This window comes from Amia ocellicauda, chromosome 23 (genome assembly GCF_036373705.1).
Source record: "Amia ocellicauda isolate fAmiCal2 chromosome 23, fAmiCal2.hap1, whole genome shotgun sequence".
In the NCBI taxonomy this organism is placed as follows: Eukaryota; Metazoa; Chordata; class Actinopteri; order Amiiformes; family Amiidae; genus Amia; species Amia ocellicauda.
Window position 1 is genome coordinate 3,785,907 of NC_089872.1, and position 19,458 is coordinate 3,805,364.

The following is a 19,458-nucleotide window of genomic DNA, read 5'->3' on the forward strand; positions in this document are numbered from 1 at the left end:
ATCCTGCTTCCCTCTCCACTGAATATAACACCCCTGTGACTTCCATTCAATGCTCAGTCTTGTCTATCCTTCTATAGCAATTCCTAGCACTTCTTGTGATCCCTATTACCTGTTGACTTGTGTTCCTGATCTACGACCCTTGCCTGCTTCATCGATCATCGCCTCCTGAATTGCCTTCTCTGTGTTGTTTGCCTGATTGTCGACCCTTTGCCTGCCTCATTGCCTACTTCATCGACTACAACTCTTGGATTTCCATGGACACTCCTGTTTGCCGGCTTTGACCCCTGCCTGTTTCCAGGTTTTGTTCACATCCGCACATCCGGTTCCTCTTCCCTGTCAGTCTCCCTGTGACAATACCAGCCCCACATTTAAATGAGGAGGGGAACTTCAGATCTCCCTCTAAAGTTCCCCAGCACAGGCTCAGACACAGGTCTCCCGGAGAACACCAGGCAGGTAAAACAATGTATGTTTATTTCCCTTTCACAGAAGTCTGTGCAAGTCTTGTTTTGTGGTTATATTTTCAAAACTTTTTATAACACCAAAATATTTCATTGGAAACTACTGAATACATTAATCATCAATTGGAAAGATTTAATGATTTATCATGGTCTCATAATTTTAAGTAATCAATTATTGTAAATTATTTGAACAACATGGATGGAAAAGCTTTGCCACAGTGAATCAAACCTGAGTAGGTTATTATAATAATAATTATTATTATTACTACTACTACTACTACTACTACTACACTATGATGTATACTTGAATTGGACAGTTACAGGGTTAACCTACCCTCCTTCTGTTGAGGAATGTTTAAAAAAATGCTAGAATTGCAATCTCGAGTAAATCATTAACTATAACAGTAAGATAGGCACCGTATGAATTTTTGAGAATGTAGATGATATCTGTGCAAAACATTCCTATTTTTTTTTGTGCTGTTTTATGTACTGTGACCTTGAAAATAAAAATAATACACATATTTTGTAAATGAAAAAGTATACAAACTCTTATTCAGAAGCCCTTTATTACTATTATTATTTGGTAGTAATATTTTTGTTCTGCAAAGAGAAATATGAATGAGAAGAGGTACTGTCTTTAAAGAAAGAAAAACAAAGTAGTTTTCTACACGTTTCAATGCCTACTGTACAAGGCAGAGCCTATGCCTTGATGCTAAATTAAATGCTTTTCTTGGGAGCTGATTAATATTATTACCAGGAAATTAAATTAGAAAAACATGCAGCAAATTCAAAACAGTTTCAAGGAATATGTGAAATCAAAGCATTTAAATGTCAGTAACCCTGAGGTGTACCAGCTATGAACTCCAAATGATATGGTCATAAGAACATAACAATGAAGTACTTATTCTGAAGTACTAAGTACATATGAAGTACTTAGTCATGTTGTATGTTTTGGTGCACACGTCAGCTGCTACCCAATCTCATCAGATGATCCTCCTTGTTACGTCTTAGATTCCATTATACTAGCTGACAACTTGCATTTGGCAAGTCAAAACAGAATGGTATGAAAAGTATTTCTGCCTATCAGGGTTTCCCGTGGTTCTAATAATCTATAATCATAACTGGAAGGGTAAGTCTCTGATTTAAGGAGCACTTTACATGATTTGCTCTTTTCAGTTACTTTTAGAGCCAATATTGTTCAACTCATGTAAATATTTATGAAGGCACAGACACAGCAGCTACTAGTTAATTTGAAAATAATATTTAACAATGGCTATTTACACTGTGTATGGAGGTTTATAGATGGATTATAAAATTATTTTTTACATATATTTCTCAGTCAAAACCATAACGTTAGTCAGGATAAAGTAGTTTTGCCTCAAGGATTTAAAGCAGTGGTTCCCAAACTGGTCCTGGGGGACCCCCTGCCCTGCTGGTTTTTGTTCCTGCTTAAATTTTACTTTTTAAATTGTGTAAGAAAATAGTTGTTTCTTCAATACGTTTTTTAATATAATTCTATACTTAACTTAAAACCCCATATGTTTAAAATAATTAAAAGCCTCTGATTTAGGAAATTATTAGTTCAATTAAGGGTTCAATTAAGTAATTGAGAGGTCAGTTGGAACAAAAACCAGCAGGGTAGGGGGTCCCCCAGGACTGGTTTGGGAACCACTGGTTTAAAGCCCAACCTAAATGTAAAATTACGCAATGTGCCATGGGGTGGAGTACTGTGACTTTGTATTTTAACAGTGAGTCTGTTAAACAGTCTCTGAAAATAGCTGGATCTAGTTTGTTTGGATTTTTTCCCATTTCTCCTGAGGTCTATGCACACAAATCTTTGTAATCTTTGTTGTTTCATCTTATTAACAATGTCTGGCTTAAACATGTTAAAACAAACATCACATCACATCACCTATATCAATAAGATATAACAATAAGATTCACTAGCAAAACTTTAATGTAAGACTGACTTTTACTTTGTACCTAAAAAGGGTGTTTTCTGAGGTTGTCTTTTTCAGAGAAACCAGTACATTCTATGAGTCAGAGTGTTACCAAACTAAATATGACGAGAGCTTAAAAAATGAAAAAGAACAGGGTTTTTTGTAAAATATGTACAGTCACGTACCAAGATCAAAATCATTGAGAAATATCTTTTCATGTTTATTAAGACCTTTTCTCCACCCTTTAGTTATGAGGTGTGACATGTAGGCTTGGCCCTGTTCTCGTTAGCTCTTTTATTAATATGAAAGGGAAGTATCCAGACTTTTGAAATGGACCCTTTTTTCTTTCAAGCAAATCCTTCTTAACTGTAGTGCTTATAGTTGGTGGTGCTAGTAAGAGACAATACCAACTAATTCATGAAAATCATAAGCTGCGAATGCAAACCTGGTTATCAGAGAAAGAGAAACCACCCAGAGTTTGGGTTGTCACACGGAAGCTCTGGCAAAAGAGGAAGTATGTGGTGCGTGCCTCACTATTTATAGAAGCAGCTTTGATACACTTACGTTTACAGAGTTCCCATGGTTAACTGCATAGTCCCTACCCCTCTGGGGGGTTTCACAAGTCAATGGATAACTAGTTATTACTAAAAACAGTGGTTACATTTTACTCCAATGTACAAATCTTGTCCTTGCATCTCTCTGTCATTCCACCCTCCTCCTCACTGTTTTTTTTCTACAGGTCACTTAACTGTATGTCACCTTTCCTCTCATTTTCTCATGTGCAGAAGTGCCCTCGCCTCCTGGATGATTTTTTTCATTTTGTATAATCCCCAAAAGTAAGCTAAAATACGCATAAATGAAAAAAGGGCCACCTCAAATAATTAGAGTACATCAAAAAAGGTACCTCTTCCCCAACATGGTTGCACTTCAACTGAAATTGACAGAAAAAATATGTCTGCGGCTGCGCATTGTTCAGTTAGTTTTTCGTAGCCAATCAGTGAACTCAGCTGACAGCCTACCTGAATACTGAGCGATTGAGTAATGTGTGATTGATGAGTTGTAAATAAGTAAATATATATATATATATATATATATATATATATATATATATATATATATATATATATATATATATATATATTTATCAGTATGCTTTATTTGCAATTGTAATCACTACATTTTTATTTTTTTCTGTATTGTGTTTACAGTAATCATTTGAATACACATAAGCACAGTTATTATATTCTCTCTCTTGGTCGCAGATGTGGCATGGATGTGTTTATTGCAGTGAAAAAAAGCTTATTGTAACGATCTATAAGGTCAGTTTATTGTCATCAATACATGTTTATTTGGTTTAGCATCATTATTAATAACATTCTAAACTTATATGCTTACACTTATACGCTATACACTAAATGTCTGCAAAATTCATAATACGGGGAGAAAGCACCTTAAAAAATATTCACTCTCACTGAAACTAGGCGGCATTTAATACACATTCCAAAGGGTAAACAGATTCAATAGCTAGATGGCTAGCAATTGATTCAGGATGTATGTTTGAGTTGTTTCTAACTACATGTAGGTTATTAAATGTTTACTAAAGCAACACATAGTCTGATACCAAAAGCTAGCTAGTAGCCATTAGAAATGTTTGTAATGGTGTATATTTTCTGTGATCTAATGTCCCACTTAATACTTAAGAAGTAGGAGGCTAGATAAATGAAAATTGTATTCACCACATATCAGATCAATTGAATTACTCTTATTGTTCCTCATAGCTAGGGCCCTACCAAATTTATGACCATAAAAAACGTGTCACAGGCCGTGAAATATGGTCTCTGTGAAATGTTAAAAATTGTTTTGGAATTTTTACCATTTTATAAAATCCAATGTAGTAGTGTTACGTGTTCCAGACGCAATTAATATTCTGTTTCATTAAGTAGAAAAAAGAAAGGTGATGAATTGGACAGGATTAATTGATTGAGTTTCCAAATGCGAATAACACTCAGGGCTCAACTCACTGATGGGAATCCGGGGCACGTTTATATCAATAGTAATTTAAACTCATAGTCTACCTTAAAAAAAGTGATGAGTGTCCAAAGCAAGTCATAAACCTCTACAGTAATTACTGCAGCAGATCGTGTCAAAGAATTTGGAAGTCAGATTCCACATGCCGGGTGGCATACTGTTTTGTACAAGTTGCAATGTTTTGTTGGATCACACGCGACGGGCAATGGTTCAGCCACTTAGATTTGGAAAGTCATCGAAGCAGAAAGAGGGCAGCAGATTGCAATGCATTGGTAAACGACAAGGTAAAAAAAAAAAAAGAAGACAACACAGAGCTCTGACGGCCGTCATCTCGCTACAATGGAACTTTTGGATACTTTTGCAAATGCTAATATTCCGTTGGAAAAACTGAATTCATTCAAAAGAGTGTACAAAATGCTGATTGTTTACCAAGTGCGAATAAACTATGACAGGAATACCTTAAAGCCTTAAAGATTCTTCTGCACATTTTGAGGAAATTAAGTCTCTAATTAATTAATGTGAGTCTTTTGCAATTGTTACTGATGAGTCCATTGACGAGCAAGACAACTACATTATGCATGTTTTGTTTGATTTTATTTCTGACAAGACCGCAAATGTACAAACAGGAAAGATAAAAACTCTGCTTGCTGACTTTGCTTACATGGATGCCGTAAACTACACTACAGTTTCTCAAGCGATCATTAAAACGGTTTCAAAATACAGAGCGGACTTTGACAAAGTATTGGCTTTCATAAGCAACAATGCGACTTACATGACAAAATTTTTCAAATCTGTACTCCAAGGTCTAATGGCAATTGCTGTCCATATTACATGTAACGTACATATAATTTCTCTCGTCAGTGAGCTGTGGAGGTGTGAGTTTGGCAAAGTTGACAAACTGGACAGTTACATTAATAAGCTTTTTAAACACTGCCCTAGCTGCAAACTTCGATACAAGCACCACATTGCAAATGCAAACGAAATCAGGGAACAAAAACTTGCACTTCCCCCAGAGCCAGTAATTACTCGTTGGAATTCGTGGTTTTGATCTGTACAGTACCATGTAGTTCACCTCAAGTACTACTTGAGTTTGTCTCAGAAGAGTTCGCGCTCACCCCGAAAACAAAGGTTTTAACAGAACTTCAATCCTTCTAAACCATGCTCATCTAAACAAGAAAATTCAGTTTGTGGCACATGCTGCATGACCGATGAACTTAATCACTTAGTTCGAATCTCGCCATGTCATGATCCATGAAGCTTACAACACAGGCTGAAGCACAGTCAAGCGAAAATCACTCCGACAACGCTGAATTAAATGTCAGTGCTCAGCAGGTGTTTTGGGGCATGGTAAAGATCAATCAATAGTCAATATTACTGCTATGGTGAAGAGTCAAGTGATACAGAAAAAAAATCTGAAAGGTTTCAACAACCTGCAACACAGTTCCTAAAAGCTGTGTGTATTTCTGACCCTGCACAAATACAACTGTTGTGGGTGGATTTCCCATTGCTTAATGCAATTCCTGGCTTTGACAAGGACTGTAGGCTAGAGATTCCTGCTTATAAAAACATTGCTAAAGAATCCGACTAGTTTGCCTGTGGTCCAGTTTTGGAACTCAGCTGAAAGCAGAATCCCCCACCTGGCAAGGCTAGCTCGGCGCTGTCTATCAATTCCAACAAACTCCATGGATGCAGAGAGAGCTGTGTCTAAACACGGACAGATGTTGTCAGCACAGAGACAGGGAATGAAGAGACAGCTGCAGGATGCTCCATGCTCACCTTCAACCACATCTGTACATTCACAGTCTTCACTTTTTTTTATATACTGTAAGTATAATTAATAACACGTGATTATGTTACATTAAGGGCTCTATATATAGGCTATTGCATTTTTTTTAAATACATATATATCACACCATGAAATGTATGATTGAAATAAATGAAACCGTGAAATTTAAGATTTTTCAAGTGCTATGACCATGAAATGTATGGCAATCCAATGTGAATTTGGTAGAGCCCTACTCATAGCATATTTCTTATTTTATATTGCCCTATAGAGAGAGGAGAGAGTCCCAGAGAAAGGGGGCTGAGGGAAGCAGCCAAAGGAAGTCCCTATTTATGCAAGTGGATCCGGATAGCAGGTGAATTATTGTTCAGTTAGCAGCACAACATCTGTATGCCCCTTCCCTTTGCATCAGTGACACATCACTCTGTTGGGGCTTATTTCAATCCATTGAATCCATTCCCTCATTATATTGCTTCACACTTATTCCTGCCCCAAATAGAGTGTCAGATTAATGCTGTGAATATTCAAAGAGTTTGATGCTCATCATGTGTTTAAAACGCTGTTGCAATTCGTTTAAATATATGCAACACTGCCTGTATCAATGGCCACAGTGGAGTACTCATTCTCAAAGATGAAGCTGATCAAAACAAAGCTCAGAAACCTTTGTGGTCAAGAGAGGCTACCTGATCTCCTCCTCCTGTCCATAGAGAAGAATATCCCAATTAGCAAAGACTATCTTCCAGAGAATGCAGCACAATGATTAAAGATTACCTCCATGATTAGTTTATCTGCTTTGTAACCTGTAAACTTTTATCATCACTACAGGGCTACTAGGCTGTTGAATTTGAATAGCCTTGTACAAATTAATTAACCAGCTATTTTTATTACACCTCATAACTATAAAGACTATGCTTTCACCAGTAATGTTTTTCTTGTATTGTTTTCACATGTATATTTTTCTCATAATGTTAAGATTGCCAACACCATGTATTACTAATGCTATTCTCTGTGATATACAGACATACCCTAGCTGTTGGAAAATGGAGAGCATCAAACCCATCCTTGACTCAAACAAGGAAGTTAATAATCATGACATGAAATATTCGGTACATTAATTTCTAATGACCAAATTATGCAAATATCAATGTTTGTGAACTTGATGAATGACAATTTCTTAATTGCTGATTTATAACATGTGGATGAAATAAATCACGGGTCATGTTTATCTCTAAAAGGAAATTAAAAATACCAATATCATAGGAAATCAGGGAAGAGGTTATAAAATAATAACCTAAATAATATTAAGCAACTAAGTTGCCAAGAATATTTCAAGAACAATGAAAAAAACACAATATTTCTCTTTAGCAAAAGAAAGAAACATAAAAGAAAGGACTTTATTAAACAGATCATAAACAGTCCCTATACAAAATTATCAAGCAAATAAATTAACAGTTGATTTAAGATACAAAGTTAATGCATTAAAACCACTTTCTTGGAATTGTTTTCATTTGTTGTTTGCAATTAAGTCAATGGTCTAGATAAAACATTTCTTCCAACAACATAATTTTTTCCAACATTTCACAAGTAATGCAGGTGAGACTGATTGGTCTGTAATTTACTGGCTCAGTTTTGTCCCCTTTCTTGTGGATTGGTATGACATTTGCCGTCTTCCAGTCAGTTGGCACTTCCCCTGTTGTAAAGCGTCTTTTGGAATATTTGAGTTAGCGGCCTATAAATAATTTCCCTAATTTATTTAAGTACTGTTGGAAATATACCATCTGGCCCAGGTGATTTGTTTGTTTTTAATTCTGCTATTCCCTTCCGTACCTCCTCCTCATTTATCCTGATCTCTCTTAGGATTTGCCTGGACTGATTGTTAACCTGTGGCATGTTATCTGTTTTTTATTTTGTAAAAACCTCTGTGAAATACTAATTTAGAACATTTGCCACATCTTGTTTTCCAAGATACTTCCATTTTTGCCCTTTATCTGTTTCACTTCCTCCTTTATTGACCTCTTGCTGTTGTAGTATTGAAAAAAGCTCTTTGCATTAGTTTTAGCTCCAAGAGCTATGTTTCTTTCTATTTCACTCTTTGCTTTCCTGATCCCTTTCTTAAGATCTCTTTGCAGTTCAACATATTCTTTGTATTTAGTTTCATCTCTATCCCTTTTGTATGCGCTATACGCCATTTTCTTTCTCTTGATATTTTTTGCATAACTCTATTAAACCATTTTGGTCCTCAAATTGCTATGTTTTGGTACAAATTTCTCCTGAGCCTCAAGTACTATATTCTTAAAATATAACCATCCATTTCATTCCCCCAGCTAAGGCAGCCGACGTAAATTGCAGTCTATTGTCACTGACGAGCTGGTACGGATTCCCTTTGTGACTGAACACAGAGGATAGGAATTGAACAACGACGTCTGCCGTAACATGAGATGTGAACACAACCTCAGGCCACTTGCTGTAATAATCAAGCAGGGTAACTGCATAACGAGAGTCCCAAGAGCCAGATTCAAAAGGACTTACGATGTCAATTGCACGTTTTTGCCATGGTCCTTTCGGAAACTGTACTGGCTCCAGAGGTGAGACGTGCGTCTTGGTTGTCTCGTCATTCAATAGGCAGGGAAGGCAGGACACAATAGTAAATTGGAAGAGAGCATCCATCTTCAGTTTTCGTGTGCCAAAGCAACTAGAGACGGTTGCAGCGCAGTAGGGACCAAAAGTCGATATGAGCCTCTGAAAACGTATTGGTCTCTGACAGACAATTCATGTCTGATGGCAAAGTACGGTGTCTGCTCAGGGCTAACACCCTGATGTGATTTCGGCCATCCACGTGCAACCTGGCACTTGAATTCTGAGAACCAGGACAGTTCTGGACATTGAAAATAAAGCACAGCAACCAGGCAGACCACCTAGCAATGTGCATCCCCACATGCCCTATTCCTTTAGTGGCAAGCAGTGTAGTCAGGGTTTGATGATCAGTATGCAGAGTAAATCGACAGCTCTACAAATACGTCCTCCATTTTTCCACTGCCCAAACACAAGGAGGTGCCTCCTTCTAGACCTGAGAGAGCAAGCCAGACCTGAGAGAGTGAGTGATCGAGCGAAGACAGCAGACGTGCGGATGTGACCAGGAGTACTGCACCTCTGAAGTGAAGAAGAACAACATCAACAGCGACACACACAGGAGTGCCTGTACCGCGGATCTACCTGCGAGAAGTGAAGCAAAAACAAGTGACAAGTGACAAGTGCATAGTTAATAAGAACATAAGAAAATAAGAAAGTTTACAAACGAGAGGAGACCCATTGTGCTCATTTCGTGTCCATTAATACGTAAATGATCCAAGGATCCTATCCAGTCTATTTTTAAATGTTCCCAAATTTTCAGCTTCTACAACATTGCTGGGGAGTTTGTTCCAGATTGTGACAACTCTCTGTGTGAAGAAGTGTCTCCTGTTCTCCATTTTGAATGGCTTGAAGCCCAATTTCCATTTGTGTCCCCGGGTGCATGTGTCCCTACAGATCTGAAAAAGCTCCTCTGGTTTGATGTGGTTGATGCCCTTCATGATTTTGAAGACTCGATTTCAAGTCCCCACATAGTCTCCTCTGTTCCAGGGTGAAAAGGTTCAGTTCCCTCAGTCTCTCTGAGTAGAACATTCCCTTCAAACCTGGAATAAGTCTGGTTGCTCTCCTCTGAACTGCCTCTAGAGCAGCAATATCTTTGGAGCCCAGAACTGTACACAGTATTCCAGATGAGGTCTAACTAGTGCATTGTACAGTCTTAACATTACTTCCCTTGTTTTAAATTCTACACTTTTGACAATATACCCTAGCATTCTGTTTGCCTTTTTTATTGCTTCCCCACATTGTTTAGATGGAGAAAGTGAGGAGTCCACATAGACTCCAAGGTCTTTCTCATGCATTACTTCACCTAATTCTATTCCTCCCATAGTGTCATTATAGTGGACATTTTTGTTACCTGCATGTATTACCTTGCACTTGTCCACATTGAATTTCATCTGCCAGGTGTCTGCCTACAACTGAATATTATCTAAGTCCCTTTGAATAGCCTGTGCTGCCAAGATTGTATCTGCTGAGCTACCTATTTTAGTATCATCTGCAAATTTGACAAGTTTGCTAACTATCCCAGAGTCCAGATCATTAATATAGATTAGAAAAAGCAAAGTGATCACTGTGGAACTCCATTAACACCCTCACTCCAGTTAGAAGCAACTCCTCTAATCAACAACCTCTGCTTCCTATACATCAATCAGTTCATAATCCATCTACTTACATTACCCTGAATGCCTACAGCTTCCAATTTGAATAAGGAGTTGCTGGAACGAGTACTCTGTCTGTAGAAACATGGATTCGTCCTCTGTAGCCAGCGATAGGCCCACACCAGCAGCTCCACAGTCACAGCAGGATCGCTGGGTCTCGGTAAAAAGGGGCTCTAGAAGCACAAAATCAAAAGCTAGAGCTCTGGCGCACTAGTCTCCCATTCGGAGCGCAAACAGATTCGATCCTGTCCACAGCACGTCTGCTGAGAAGGTGCTCATTATTGGAGACTCCATAGTTAGAAATATAAATATTGTGTCACAAGCAGCAGAAGTAAAATGCCTCCCGGGAGCCAGAGTCTACTGCCCAGCAGTAAAGTTTCTTTTCTGGTTATTCACACTGGCATTAACTATATTAGAAATAGACAATCAGAGATTTTAAAAAGAAACTTTACATTGCTATGTTTTTGGGAAAGGCCTGGCTTATACAGAAGAGATGGGCTCCATCCCAGCTGGAGAGCAGCCCTAATGTTAACTGATAATATAGCTAGTTGTTTAAAATCATGACTCTTCAGCGCACCGATCAGGCTGCAGGCTCATAGCCCTACACCGCAGTCTGCCTGTTACTACCAGTATAGCCTTACCCCGATCCTAGATCCCTGCCTTGGGGGATCCAATAAATTACATATTGGCCACCTTCAGCTTCATATCTTTTGAAATTCACCAGGTAGAATTTAGGCTTAATCCTCCTCTTCAGCTTATAGCTGTTTATAGGCCACCTGGCCTCTATTCCATTTTTATGACTGAATTATTGATCTCTTATCTAACTAATCTAGCCATACACCATGATAAACTCATTATTTTGGGGGACTTTAACATACATATTGACATTCAAGACAACCCCCTTACTGTTAGTTTCTTGTCCCTATTGGAGTCTGTAGGTTTCACTCAGCATGTGTCAGGACCCACACATCGTCAAAATCACATATTAGATCTAGTTATTACCCGTGGGGTAGAGATTCACAACCTAATAATATCACCCCAAAACCAAACGATTTCTGACCACTGCCTTATTACATCTGAGCTGCTTTGAATAGAATCAGACACACATGAGAGGAACATAGAAACTCACTGCCTAAATCTTACTTCTATTCATAAATGTACTACTCTGTTGCCAAATGCTAGCTACAGGATCTGTAGATGAATTATTAAATAATTCAACAATACACGACAAATTAAACCAATGAAACACTCACCATGGTTTAACGAACTCATTCGCTCACTTAAAACAGAATGCTGTAGATATGAACGTAAATGGAGAGCAACAAAGAGGTCTTCCATATGGCATAGAATGACAGTATAATAAGATACAAAAAGGCCCTGTCCTCTGCTAGGTCTGTTTACTACTCTTATTTAATAGATATGCATAGAGGTTATCCCCCCCAATATCAACTGCAATTACTTCATGGATCATTTCAATAGCAAAATCAATGGAATTAGAAAACAGATAGAACTGGAAACATACACAAATACTATAGCCGATGCATGCAGTCCTTCTCAGTCCCTGCCTCCCTTGTACTCATTTAATGCAGTAAATCACCAGGAATTGGTCTCCTTAATTACTAAAATGAAACTACAACCTGCGCACTAGACCCTATACCCACTAAACTACTAAAACAATCTCTGTAATTAATTATTCACCTAATACACAATATTATTAACACCTCTTTATCCTCAGGATCTGTTCCTGAATTGTTTAAAAGCTGTAATTGAACCACTTCTTAAGAAATCCAGTGCCAACCCTAACTCTACACTACCGAGCTATTTCAAACCTTCCTTTCCTTTCTAAGGTTCTAGAGAAAGCAGTTGCAAACCAATTGAAAGGTTTTTTAACTGATAATCATCTTAATGAAAAATTTCAATCTTTCAAATTTTCAATATGTACAGATTAATGAGAACCACTCAAACGTAACTGAGGTAGTACAGAGTGCCACAGGGCTCAGTCCTTGGACCTATACTTTTTTCATTGTACATGCTCCCTTTAAGTGCTATAATTTGACAACATAATATTAACTTTCACAGTTACGCAGACGACACACAATTATATTTGTCAGTAAAATCCTAATAATACCATAGACCTAGAAACACTAATCTGCTGTCTGTCCAAGATTAAAACATGGATGACAAGTAATTTTCACACCCAAGGTCCGACGACCACCCAAAGGCTGTTGATGGTCCAACCCTCCCACCCCCGAAGGCCGGCGAGAGGCCCCCTCCAGACGGAAGACCACAGCCAGCAGCACCGATCAAGAACTTTCTGATCTCCTTGCTGCTGTAACAACTATACTGCCTGGAGTTAGGTCTAGGCCCTAAGCCGCGGACGCCCAGAGATTTATTTTCTCCTATATGCCATCCATAGGAGTATTTTGTTTTTCTCTCCTCTGTTTATTCATTTAAATGTTAATTTACTTTATTTTAGATCATGTAAACTGTTTAAAGGTCTATGTTTAATTTAATTGACTGTATTATTTTATTTTGCTCTACATGTGCTGTATGTTATGTCTGTAAAGCGAAGGGCATTATACAAATAAAAATCGATTGCTTGATTGATTCGCAACAACAGAGTATTTACGTTCAGCAGGAGAAAAAGTGCATGAAGCAAACGCAACTGTGCGTTCAGTCCCCTCTGGGTGAATTTGGGTTAAAACACCCCACAAGCTGTAATCGTAATTGTCAGTAGAGACTAAAGTTGGCAGAGCTGGGTTGATTATGGCCAGCACAGAGCCACGCACAATCAGCTGTATACCGTGTTCAGATCTGCACTGTGCAGCATCAGTCCAGATCAACTCCAGATTAGTGTCTTTCCTGAGACAAGCACGCATTGCTTCCACCATAGTGGCATAATTCGCCATAAATTTGGAGTAGCATAAGGTAAGTCCCAAAAAAGAACAGAGCATCAGTTGGAGCAGGTGCATCAAGGATAGCGGCAACATGCTCGGTATCAGGCAGCAGTCCATTGACAGTGATCACATGACCGAGAAACCAGAGACTGTCTTGGTGAAAGATACATTTCTTTTCATAGAGGTGCAGTCCCGACTCCTTCAGGTGTTGTAAGACAGCATGCAGGTGTCGGTTGTGATCGGTTGAAGATGTTCTGTAGATTATGATGTCATGCAATTAGTTTTGTACTCTAGGACATCCGTGCAATGTTGATGACATCATTTTCTGAAAGGCAGCAGGTGCAGAGGCTAGTCCATAGGCACATGGCAGTACCTGAACAGTCCTTTGTGCGTGATAAAGGCAGTCAAATCATGGCTCTCTTCATGCAAAAGCACCTGATGGTAAGCACTCGCTAAATCAACAGTGGAAAAGACTGTGGCACAGCTGAGTTCAGAAAATAGTTCCTCTATATGTGGAAGTGGGTACCTATCAATGATAATTGCCTTGTTTGGTTCACGTAAGTCCACACACATTCGAATGTCTCCAGATTTCTTTGGGATAACCACAATAGACAAGACCCAAGCAGAGGCATCAATCCTCTCAATTATGCCAGCATCCAGCAAGCATTGAAGTTCAGGGGAGACTACACCTTTGAGCGAAAGAGGCAAGTGGCATAGTTTTTGTTGCACTGGCGTCACAGTTTCACGAATATTCACTCCGTGAACAAACCCTTTTGCGCAGCCAACAGGCTTCAGTTGGCTGGCAGCAGACAATTGTAGTACAGGTACAACAGGTTTGGAAGATAGCACAGTATTCCCTGAAATGTGCATGTTCAAAGCAGTCCATGCCTAATAAGGGAGTACCAGATTTGACGATGTAAAAAGTCACTGGGGTGGACACATCATCGTGCAGCACTTGAGCAGAAAGGCAACCAAGCACAGGTAGGTCAGTCTTGGAATAAGTGACTGTTTCACTGTAGGGGAGAATCACTGAAGTAACGCCGTTACAGGGCAGATGGAAACAGAAGGGCCATTATCAACAATTAAGTCAATTTTGTTCGAAGGTACATTCAGCATTTGAATTGTAACAGTGCACACTATTTAAGTGGTGGAACGACCTTCCCACTGAAGTCAAAACAGCAGAGTCTCTGACCTCCTTCCGGCGATTACACAAGACACACCTTTTCAGACTGTACTTGTAATTTAGTAATTCATTCTCCTGTAAGATTGCACTTATACAAAATTTCATCATACTCTTGCCTTTGCATTACTAGTACTTGTATTGTTTAATAATATTAATAATAACTAGAAGTTGCATGCAACTTTTAAGGCTTCCATGTTGTATCAGTAGGTTTCAGATTTGAGCAGGCATTTGTAGTTTAAATGCATGTGTTATTAAATGTGTAATTTTCAATTTCAATCCATTGTAGTATACATTTGAGGTTTTCAATCTTGTCATTTGTGGTGCATATTTCAGTGTCACTCAACCATACTATTAATTTCTTGCATGCATCAATTATGTATGGTACCATTGTATTTTTCACTTAATTCCAGCATATATGTGAAGTTCTCATTCTTGTGTCATTCAAGATGCAGAATGCAATTTCCAAACTTGTCCACATGATACAGGCAGAGGTGTACATAAGGAATGTCATGATGTGGCTAAAATGTGAAGCTGTCATTTTGATTGGTGTACAGCAGCCGTGTTTTATTTCCTATCAACTTGGCTTCATCAGCGTTGAAAGATCTTTGTACTAGTGTTACCCACTGAAAACTTAAGTACATTAGGCTCTATAGTTCTGAAGATATTTGCAGTCATAAGTGACATCTTGTAACGCAATTTGCCACCATGCCGTATCACCACTGGTGACGAAACTGATCACAATCAAGCATAAAAATGCTTACATTGGTGCACAGCAGCCATGTTTTTTATCCAATCAACTTGGCTTTTTCAACTTTGACAGATGTTTGTACTAGTGTTAATCACTGATATTTTAAGCACCATAGGCTTAACTATGTTGTAGATATTCAAAACTCACCACAATCAAGCATAACATAGTAATTTATTACTGTACCAAGTTTGGTATTTTGAATATGGCTCATGGGTTTTTTCTGGGGTCAAATGTCATGCTTTTATAAATACTCGTATTTTGCATAAATGCACAGTCATTTGCTTGTGGCTGCCATGTTTTTGCACGCAGTCACTTGCCTCTTGCACATTTGATAGATAGCAGTATCTATGTAAGATATGCAAAGCTTCAGGGCACTGGGCATTATCATTCCGTAGTAGTAGCCATTTTCATATTCACACGCAGATTCATGTTAATTCCAACATTACGACTTAACCGTGTACCCCAGAAACATCATTTTCTAGTTGTATGTTCAAGGTATAGACTTAAACATATGTGCAGAGTTTCATGTGTGTACTGCATTCCAGTGTGCAGGAAATGTGTAACTTGTCTGAAGCAGCATGTATGTTATATTTCATTGGCCCACAGCACCCATGTTTTTTACTGGGGCAACTCGCCTTTAACAACCTTGTGGCACAGTGGGTATAAGTGGCATGGAGTAGAAGGCACCAAAGCTTGAATCAGAAAATGGAGCCTGGCGGACAAAGCGTGAGACCTAGCAACTTCTGATGAACAAGCATAACAGTAGGCCATAAGGTATACATGTGTATGAAGTGGCATATGCATGTGTCCGTTGGTTTTGGAGAAGAAGATTTTTGTAGCATTTCACAATTTCGCCTCTAATCGCAACATGGTGGCGGCACCATGTGACCGACCGTGTAGTTTTCACTGCATTTGTAGGTATAAGTTGCGTCGTGAGTTTTAATGCATGTATGAGCGTTTTAGGGGCATTAGAAGTTTTGGCGGAAGAAAAAAAAAAAAAAACTAGAAGTTGCATGCAACTTTTAAGGCTTCCATGTTGTATCAGTAGGTTTCAGATTTGAGCAGGCATTTGTAGTTTAAATGCATGTGTTGTTAAATGTGTAATTTTCAATTTTCAACAAAATGCACTTCGTGCATGGAAGCCTAATAATAAAAATCCTAACAGAAACAATAGGCTTCCAGCACTTCGTGCATGGAAGCCTAATAATAATAAGAAATATAGCTGCAAGCAGCAATGCAGGGGGCCAAGTACACATCTACACAGTACCATTTATTCATTTATACACCTTATGCAATTTAAACATTCCTCAAATTTGATTGGCTCATGGCAACCATCTCATTTCATCAATCAAATCTGATGAGGGATCTAGCCAAGGGCATGTGTACAAAATTCCACATCAATCATACCTGTGGTTTCAGAGAAGAAGACGTTTGAAAATTGTCCAAAATGTGTCACTTAAAACAAACTGGCCACCAGCCCATCTGACATATGGAGTCCATATTGCATATGGCATCACTTTACACAGCTGTGTATCACTGTATCAAGTGTATTGTTTGTATAAGCTTTTGAAAATAATGGCAGAGACAATATAATAATGAGGTTTCCAGGTGATTCCAGTCAAGAAATGTATGGTTTCAGACTCCTAATCATATAAATCACATGAAGGCATATTTTAACAAAATCGGTTTTCATGGTCAAGTTCCCCCTCTTGTTATCAAATATGTTAAAGTACAAGCCACTATTAATCTCAAAAAATCAACTACCCTGATTTGATTTCAATGTATCATTTTTAATTAAATTAGTTATAATATAAATAGCTCTGGTATCATAATACATGAGTAAACACTTTATTCTACAAGTCTCGTTTGTGTACATCAATCTAAAATCTTGTATAGCTTAGAACTGCTGCAGCTTTTCAATTCACAGTCACCATCTCTAAACCTCATTTAGTTGCTTACTTAGTTTCATTGTATTGTCACATTGATTACCGATGTGCACGTTATATATAATTACAGCTTGTAAATGCAGTGTTTTTCATTAAGGGGCAAATATCTCCAATTATTAATATTAAGCGCCTCAGTGAGTAGGTCCATTTTTCTGGGTGTAGTTCACACAGTAAATGTCTTATGTTCACCCTTTCAATTCTACTGTGTAGAGCCAGAAATTGTGCACAGTTGAGTATATAACATGTCACCATAAGTTACGATTTCACTGAGAGAGGAGAGGACAAATTCGTGCCCCCCGTGTTGCATCGTTATCTATTTAAACAGGAACTGATGCATGGATCCAGCTGATCTGAGTTTGAAATGACTTTCAATTGAAAGCAATAATCCACCGCTTCAGATTCGGCAAAGTCATTGCTGTTGTTCCACCGTTAATTTTCCTGTGTGTATTTAAATATCTTGTATTGCTATGTGTTGTTCATTACATTTAATTATAGCTTTTTGTTACACTTTCGGTTTGTCTCTGGTATTTTTGTTGTACTATAGCTGAAAGAATCCCTGACTCATTTGTGTAGTAAAACAAACCAAGCAAATAAAAATAAACTGTAAGCAGCTCATAACTGCTGCAGATTATACATTTGTAGTTACCTTCTAAACCATATTTAGATGTTTATTTGATGTTTCATTTGGTTGTCACATTGATTAATGATGTGTGCGTTATATTCCAGCAAACATGACCACATGGGCCCAGCAATGGCCTAACACAGGCAAAGATATTGGCCCATTGCTGGCAGCCATTGTGGGGCCCATGTAAATTTGCACATTGGCGCCATTCTGGCCCCAAGTCACTGGCCCAGTGTGGGCTTCTGTTATTGTAGCCCATGTTGGGCCACTGTGGGTCTCATGTGGGCACTAGTTACTTTTGATAGCAATAATGTCAAAACATATATGTGTTTATATATAATTGACAATATAATTGTATGTGTTTTTCAAGTATAGAGTAATGTGATTTATAACCATTTTACTATAATCCATATATACTTTAAAGGAGTAAGAATACAGTACAGGCTAGTACCTGTACTTCAAGCATACATTTGAAATACAGGTACTTGTTAATTGTTAACACTAACAAATTGTTGTTAGTCCATTTATAGTACACTTACATTAAATGATGTTAATAGTTTGCTTCTGAAATAAATTAATCTAGTCTACTTGCAATCTAAGAACATAAGTATTTTGCATATCTAGTAGTATATAGTATACTTTATGTTCTCTAGAAATGCAATTAATTTACAACAAAGGTGGTGACTCACACAGGAGACTGTAGGTGGTAAAGGCTTCCGCCTGTATTTATTTACATAGCAACTGAAGAAAAATACACAAAAAAGAGATTCAAGGGCTGAAGACAACACAAAAAAAGAACAGACTGGACTTCACTGCTCTTTGTTCCTTAGACTCTCTCTTTTCCTCCCTTTCATCAAAGCACTGTATACAAATTGTAATAAGAATAACAATAATAATAATAATAAGAAGAAGAAGAATAGAATTATAACAATCATACTATTTACCATATATTAAACATATATGGGATTTTTGTTTTCATATGTAGAACATTTAACAACACAAATTACATTTAAAATAGAATTTTACTACCCAAAGCTGTAACAATCTAAATTATTAATAATAAATAATAAATCTAACATTTTGTGAAAACTGTAAGTCACCCTGAAAAGGGTGTGTGCTAAACAAACAAGAATAATACATAAAAATAACATAGGTCCAGACCAAATAAAAACTTTGACCCATTAGCTCACCTACTCAGAAATTACAAACTCCCCTACAAATCATGGGTTCTCTCTGACAAGCAAAAATGGTAACCATCATTAGCAGGCTTTGTATGTGGGTGAAGGTTTTTACTTTATTTTGTTATTGCTCCTGCTGTTTTCTCATTGCTTGCAAGAGGCGCTGCTTCCTTCCGCCTGCCCGATCTCGTGCATTTCTCAGCCACAGCATGGCTGCCATGTCAATTTCAGAGTCCTGTGCTGTTTTTGTCAATGGATTACGACATACAGCATCTAAAATTTCAAATGAATAAAAAAAAATGTTATTCAGTCATCTGCCATAATGTTGCTCTCACAGAAGCTGGTGGACACAAACATATTAGAGACTTGTTTTTAGAATGAATTAATACTAA

The 19,458-nt window shown here is 37.9% G+C and overlaps 1 protein-coding gene and 1 long non-coding RNA gene across 2 annotated transcripts in view; one reads left to right on the forward strand and one right to left on the reverse strand.

Moving 5' to 3' along the window:
- The first annotated feature begins 347 nt into the window (after nucleotides 1-347).
- LOC136719208 (uncharacterized) lies at nucleotides 348-13,095 on the forward strand. Its single transcript, XR_010805383.1, has 2 exons — nucleotides 348-463; nucleotides 12,695-13,095. It is a non-coding gene; the product is annotated as an uncharacterized LOC136719208 (long non-coding RNA).
- Nucleotides 13,096-18,586: 5,491 nt separating this feature from the next.
- The window catches only part of nphp1 (nephronophthisis 1), a 119,404-nt gene continuing 118,532 nt past the window's right edge, over nucleotides 18,587-19,458 (reverse strand). The window contains exon 21 of the transcript XR_010805359.1: nucleotides 18,587-19,339. The gene's annotated coding sequence lies outside the window, so the exon portion shown is untranslated. The remainder of the gene's footprint in view (nucleotides 19,340-19,458) is intronic.